This window comes from Papaver somniferum, chromosome 9, assembly GCF_003573695.1.
Source record: "Papaver somniferum cultivar HN1 chromosome 9, ASM357369v1, whole genome shotgun sequence".
NCBI lineage: Eukaryota > Viridiplantae > Streptophyta > Magnoliopsida > Ranunculales > Papaveraceae > Papaver > Papaver somniferum.
Genome location: NC_039366.1, coordinates 23,937,178 through 23,945,123, shown reverse-complemented (window position 1 = coordinate 23,945,123; position 7,946 = coordinate 23,937,178). Strand labels below are relative to the sequence as shown.

General features: G+C 33.9%; 1 long non-coding RNA gene across 1 annotated transcript; it reads right to left on the bottom strand.

Moving 5' to 3' along the window:
* Positions 1–1,374: 1,374 nt before the first annotated feature.
* Positions 1,375–3,500, bottom strand: LOC113313881. The gene is made up of 2 exons (XR_003342095.1): positions 3,336–3,500; positions 1,375–1,721 (listed from the first exon to the last, which is right to left on the bottom strand). It is a non-coding gene; the product is annotated as an uncharacterized LOC113313881 (long non-coding RNA).
* Between the last annotated feature and the right edge of the window lie 4,446 nt (positions 3,501–7,946).

The window sequence follows — 7,946 nt, the reverse complement described above, 5'->3', positions numbered from 1 at the left end:
GATGACCATGAAGTAAAAGGAACAGATTCTAGTGTTACCTGCCCTGTGCCAGCATCAATAAATTTAACAACACTACTTTCAAGCTCAGTAACTTCAGCAATCTGAAGTAATTGTTGAGGAGGTATCTCAAAAATGGATTCTTCTTTATTTATATCCTCCTCTTCCTTATTGTCATCAGAATTCAAAACATTAAATCTTCCTCCTACCAAACCAGAGTTGATAGAACTTGAGTTTTGCTTTGTAGCTGGAGTTATAATATTGGTAACTAGAGAGTCTTGCACTGAATGTTGCTGGTGAATTGAATTGGAAGTACTACCTTGTAACTTTGATGGAGAACTTTCTACCTCTGATCTATCACAGATATCAAAAGGAATTTGAGGCACTTCTACACTTCCTTTATTCCTTTGTAAAACACTGCCTTCAACATTACTTTTGGTTTGTTGAATTTTATAATCAGCAGTTACATGACCAATAATTTTACAATGGTGACAGTATTTAGGAAGAATTGGAATTGAAATATCCTGAAAAAATCCACCATACTTTGTTCCAATCCAGATTTTATTAGGAATTGGCTGAGCGAAATCCATCTCAACCAAAACATTTGCATAATACCCAGATTGTGACGGACTGGTGAATTTTTCCTCCTAATGGGATGGTTTTCAACCCATTAGCAAGACCAAACCCCCAGTACGTCACTCGACGTGTAAAACGATACATGAACAGAAAAGATTTGTTTAAAAAGAAAATAGTGAAGGAGAACAATGAGTACAGGCTTATCCATAAAAATCCAATAGATTTTGTCTAAGTGAGTAATATTTACAAAATGTAAAATGAGAATTTAAGAACGTCAATACTCATAAGAAGGCCCCAAAAAAAACGAACAGAGATGTACAAGAAGAATTCCATTTAAGTGGTAAAACATAAAAATTAAAATTAAAAGTTGCTAGTACTGTCGACTATGAAGTTCCAAACAAAATGACTTCTAGCTACTGGAAATTAAAAACTTAGGCTAACACCCTTGATGACATAGTGAATTCATGTTGAGGTAAAAGATGTATTGTACATAAAATATAGTAGACTAAAATGTACGCAGTTCATGCCCATTGTTGAGTATAGAGTTTTAGAATACAAGACTTGACTGAGATCTATTGTTTTTGTTACAGGTGCAAACATAGAAATGCAAAATAGGAATTTAAAATGGAATAAGATATAAAACAGGACTTGCTAGTATAGTGAAGAGACACAGTTTAGAAACGACTTTAAGTACTTACATTGGAATGCAAAACACAGAGATCAAGATATGCTAAAACAGTAGAGAAAACATATATAATTTATACCATGATCCAATGCAGTAAAATTAATCAAGTTCAAGAGTTTTAAAAAAAAAATTTACCAAGCACTTAATAATGCATAAATGAGTATGCCTGCAGTACATAAATATTTGACAACAAAGGGATTCAAAAGCATTGTTGCAACACCCAAGACTGGACCTATTATATACCAAACCGACAAGTTTTCAGTTACAGACCATAAAAAGATCATTTACAAGATCCCAATGATAGCGGTAAAATATACAAAAATGGAATGGGATCGAGGAAAACAAACTAAACACCCAGGTACCCCGTGATATACACATCAAAATGTAACAGAATACTAACTTTCATGACACTAATGTTTCTGTAAGCTCTGCTCGGCTTACTGCCACAACTTCTCTTCATACTCTGAGGGGGGAAAAACAAAACAAAGGGAGTGAGCGAATGCCCAATAGAGGGTATAACAGCAAAAATGTAATGCCAGTGCTAAACATGAGTAAATAGACGAGAGCAGCGGCTAAATAAAAATTCAGAAATGTAAATCTTAAGCAAAATATACATAATAAAATATTCGGAGCCACAAATAAATTTTCTCTAGTATTCACATGGCCATAGCCACCGTCAGGGTAGTTCTGGTTACCAGCCATCGTTGCCGCAACGATTTTCCGGGTAGCCACCGAGTTGGTGGGGTGCCACTTAGGCCCGACGTTCCTAATTAAAATAGAGACATCTCGTTTCCAAATCAAATGAGTTCATAAAGGAAATGTACACACACAAGTTGCAACAATTTCAGAAGTCCGTAATAAAGTCTTCAGAGAATCATTGGCAGCTAGCTCAAAACCTTTCAAGGAAACATTTTCTAGAGCGCAATATAAGCTTTCAAGCTGTAAGCAAAACATGGATACAAAAGAGAAAACCACTTGCCTTAAGTCTGGCACAATTATGGAAAATATTTCAAATACACTTACATCTGGAGTTCAACCAAAAGAAAAATGAGTCCTAATTGTCGAGAGGAAATGATCATGCTTAGAACAATAAATATGTTTGTTGAAGACAGTGAGAAACCACCAGCCAAAGTTAATCGTATTAAATAGCAAAACAAGTGACAGTCCAAGTTTAACAAGTCGTAAACAATGGATTTGATAATTTGACAAAACATTTCTAAGTAGAGTAACATGTGAACCTGGCAGTAAAAATTACAAGCATAATTGCGACAACAAGGATAAGCAAATGCATTAACCAATAGAAATGGATATGGAGGCAAGGCTTATATGCCAAATAAATTAACGACGGATAAGTAAGAAAACGAAAATGACATAGCTATTTTAATTTGGATGATGTAACAAGAATGAGTATCAAAACAAAATGAATTTACATAAACCTTTAGGACATTCATGATACAATAATTCGAAGGAAAATCCATTAAAATTCAAGGAAGTAGAAGGTTTATGAAAACTCTATTGAGTCATTTTCGCAAACATGTAACAAGCGATTAAACTCAATCTAAAGGAAACCACAGAGAATTTTATTAAGCCCTTCTTTTCCAATCAAATGAATAGGTGTGAAAACAGCATGAAGTGAAGCATGAATGCTAATATTTGATACGAAGTTCCATAAGGAAAATGTTTTTCAAAAGATTTCTCAAACCATAAATTAGTGGTACCAACCCATACTGGAAATGGTTAAAATTTCACTAGAAGAAAAATCAACCAAACCATAAAAGATTGACTTTAATATGAAGGAAAAAGATGCATATTATTCACTCTCGACAACCGGATCGAAAACCAGCAAAAATAGAAATGTAAATTTTCTCCATATTCTTTCAATTAAACCAAAAATTCAACTACGAATTTAGCTAGAGACAAAATCATATGGAGTGACGGAAACCCATTCATCAGTTGGCAGAAATCACATTCAACAAACAAAATTTAATTAAACATTCGCCACAGATTGATTAACACAAATTAAATTCATAGTTCAATTCAAAAATAAGGGAAAGAGTAAAGATAAAGAACCCCCTACCGTTGTGCGTCAATATCCTTAATCGAAAATGGGATAGAAGTTGCATCCAAATTTGTCTTCACAAATCAATAATTTCTGATCTGCTTGAGAAGGTTGGAAAGAAACAGTGCTTTAAGGAGAAGAGAGTGTTGAATAAAACAATGAAAAATGAGTCTTCAGAGCGACTGCAATGGTACGACTAAACTCAAAGATCAAAGACCATAAAAAAAGACTAAATATGAGTTTAATCTGTACTGTGACGTTATGGGGAGAAGACCAAATTTGGTCGCGTGTAAAATTAATCACCGCACGAAAACGGGCGTAAATTTGGTGTACGCTTGAATGGGGCGTAAAATTGGTTTACGCCCGAAATTTGAATGGGGCGGATGGTTTGGTGTCCGCCTGATGAGTAAGTGAACGGGCGGATGGTTGGGTGTCCGCCTGATGAATTTCATTTTGAATGGGGCGGATGGTTTGGTGTCCGCCTGACGAAATGTGAACGGACGGATGATTGGGTGTCCGCCTGATGAATTTCATTTTGAATGGGGCGGATGGTTTGGTGCCCGCCTGATGAGTAAGTGAACGGGCGGATGATTGGGTGTCCGCCCAGCAACAAGCGTACTTTAAATTTACGCCCGACTATATTAGGATTTGGTATTTGGTCGCGACCAAATATGATCTGGGATTTGATCTTTGGCTGGGATTTAATCTTTACTCCGTCCCACTGCGTTACGATCTCATCCCAAATTTTTGGTTATACTCGCCCACTGTGGATGCTCTCACCCCATTGGATTTGGTTTACAGTATCAAATACCGAAGTGGCTCATGTCCGTAACGTGGCACATATGCGATTTTTCTTTTCTTTTCTAGACTTCTTCAAGACACCTACTAATCATGCTCACTAATTGCTGCTAAGGGATGGCTACCTAGCTAAACAAATTTTCTTATGGGTTGGGCTAGGATTCAAAGCCCAGTGAAAAATATACGTCTCGTCACACAGATTCACATTTTTCAGTAGAAGCATCAATTTTAATAGGTGTTCCAATCTCTTTGCAGATTTTGAATAATATTTTCTCCTTCCAGACCAAAATCAGGAAGACGAACCCAAACTTGAGCCTTAGAAGTACGCTGATTAGATGGTCTAAAATTTGAACTCCAATTTCTTACTTGTAGAACCTGATTTAGAACTTCCCATTGACCAACTTTGATAGTCTTACGATCTAACTCATTATCCAGCTTAATAGTAAAGAATCTTCTTCCCAATGGTATGAGTTTACATTCCCCGGTTAACTTCCATTGCTGTCTTAAGAAAACAGCAGCGTCAACAAATTTGATGTACTGTAAATTTAATCTTCCTATAAGCGAAAATTTCCATGGATTTAAAGCTTCTTCAAACAAATCATCAGGCAGTTCTATTGAAGGAATTTTTAATGAAGATATTTCTGAATTAGGTTGTGATTTATCTGAATGAGAATCATCAGAACAGGTATATTTCAGACCAAAATCTATGAATCCACCTGACTTAATGATTATTAATCATGAAGATTTAATAAAAACTAGAATACAAATCGAAGAAAACACCTGAAATTAATGGATTTAACCTCGAAAATCGAGGAGAGTATAATGAAATTTTTTACTGAGTTGGTCGCCCGATTTGCAGAGCGTGACTAGGTCCAATTTCTAGAGAATGCACTGATTAGGTTTGTCCTTCTTCCTTTTGGTACTTCGAGTTTTCGTTTAAAAGTATTTAGAAACCTTAAATTTGATACCAAAATTACTGCTAATATATAACTCAGACGACTCAATTTACTCCACCATCTTATTAACACTTCCCCTTTAAAGTAAGAAATTTGATCATGATACTAAAAAAGAATAAACATTTCGGAAAAAGTTATGATAATTTGAAAAATTAAAGAAACATATATAAGATATACAAAAATGTCACTTGTTTTGATAGTTATTCGTCAATTTATGGTAAACACATATATCACGGTTGTATGATGTTTGTGATAAACAAAATAGGCAGGAAACAATAGTATAAGAATCACACCTCCAGAATCGATTGCTTGGACTTGTTTTCAAATTTTATTATATATTACAGTTATTTCGTTGTTAGTTCAAACATTCTACTACAAAATGCCGTACAAATTTTTCTTGAGTGGAAACGTTAAAATGTATTAAAGAAAAAAATGTAACAAAACAAATTCCCTATGTTTATTGTTATTAAATATTGTATTAGTTACATTCAACCAGTAATACCTATCCAATGAGTTATAAGGTCTCGTGAAAGGGGTACTTTTAACTCCCCAAATGAATATCAGATGCTTGTCTTCATTAATGATCTCTTCCATTGATCTTGGTCTTTTGTGAGTCATGCATCTCTTATTCCTCTTTTTCCAGATTTCCCATCTCACTGCAAATATCACCAAAGGGCAAATTTTCTTCCCATATTGCTGCCCATTCTGAATTTACATGCTTCCAACTGACTTGTAATTGTGCCTCTTTTCGCTTCTGAATTTACATGCTTCCATTGATCTTGCTTCAAACATCAACCATGAATCACGCTTCACGATCCAACATAACATCGCTTCTTAAAAATGAAAAACAAGTTACGCTTCGCTTCACGCTTTCAATACCTTGGTATGTAATAAGGTGGCAGATTATAGTCAAATCTGTCCGTAGATCTTGTATTATAGGGGAATGGTGGAATAAACCTCCATATTTCCTCAGTGTAACTCTATCTAATGATGTATCTCTTATATAGTGTTTAATAAATCCTCTCTTTCTTAAAAAAAGTAAAACATATGGTATTCTACAGAAGCTATGGTTTTGTAGGCTGTGATTGTTTTTTCCGTTTTTTTTTAGTCGTTCTTAAAATCGTATTTTTATTTAATATACTTTTTAACTTGGTGAAATGTTGTAATATTATAGTATTAAACCTCTTCAATCCAATGGATTTGGTAATTGGATCACAACCCTAGTTAACAATTCGGGGAACAGGAAATGTTCGGAACGGGATACGTATGAGTATTATACGGATTCGTAAAAGTCAAATTCGGTCTAAAATCCGGTCAATGGTTCATTATTCGGAAGTATTAGGAACGACTTATGTACGTGTATTATTCGTTTTAGAGATATGAACTCGGCATATATTAACCTGTTAGAAAGTCATTTTTAATATAATCTCTCATAAGATACTGTAATTTAATAATAATATGAACTATACATATGATATGTGCATTACACTCAGTAAATAACATGTACATTGTGGTATTGGAATCAGATTGATGTATGTAAAACTTTAAAAGTAAAAAATATAATAAAGAATGATAATTTTGTGATAATGTGGCAAAGTATTATACGGGTCATATGATTTGGTAATTCGTAAATACACGTATAATTTGGGATAGCTAGGTGCGTTCCCTATCTAAAAGATGGTACATTTATTTTTCGCTTGTTGTTGGACCACTTCACTACTTTACTTCAGTAGTAAATTTCTGAATCAATGCGTGTAGTGAGAAAGGCATGGGATTTACTATCTCGATGAGATTGAGACATTTCTCCACTCACCTCTTAAATCTCCTCCATACCACTTCATTTCTTGTTTCATTTTGTTGATAGTCTTCTGGGTTCTTTGAAAGTTGGTGGAGGGTTTAGTTAAAAAAAAAATTTCTTTGAAGCAATTGTTTTTTTCTTGTTGCAATGGCACAAGCCGCACAACAGCTCCATTACTCCCAGAACGAAACCTGGAACATGGTGAGCAATATTTATTTCAATTGTATCGTAAATTCATTATCTTTCATGTACGAATCAAATAATATTTATTTCACTAATATAATTTACTTTTCTTCGTTAAAATAAAATAATATATTTAACATGTATTTTTTATTTACTTTACACCAATAAATTCTACGAAACTTGTAAATAAATATTGGATTCTTATTGTATTAGTAAGTTGTTAATGAAGTTAACTGATCAAACCACACATGAGTTTTTCACGATCAAATTATCATCTTTATTGTCTATATCATCTTCCTCATCCCTGATCTTGTTTTTCCAACTCTACTTCGTTTCTATAGGATACATTAATTATCGCCATCTTCTGCAAAATTTTGAAGTTGCTTGTTATCTTCCACGCCAGCCACCTGCTTTTAATCCTTCAATTCACACATTCTCTTTCGAATAATATGTTGTCATTTTTTTATTTCTCCACCCAAATTGGTTTAATTAGGTAATAACAAGCACCATGAGTAACATCCTACATTACAATTTTTTTTATCATCCATCAACATCACTGCATGGTTTCATATTATATGGATATTGGGAAAAATTACAAAAAAAAATGTGTCGAATATGTTTTAATGTTATGGGTGTGCATCACTAATTTATCAATGCACAGTGGAATCAAATATAAAATCTTAATGAAAAATTTGAAATTGTGTACTCAGTTATAATAGGCAAGCCCATCTCCATTGCAATGAGATCGAGGAGTTCAAGTTCATTAATATCAGACATATGACCACTACTTAAAACAAGATCAAACATGTATTTTTCTCTCTCGAAGTAGTGACTATGCGATAACCACTTTCAAACATCTTGTAATTAAAAAAAATATGACTAACAAAAAACAAA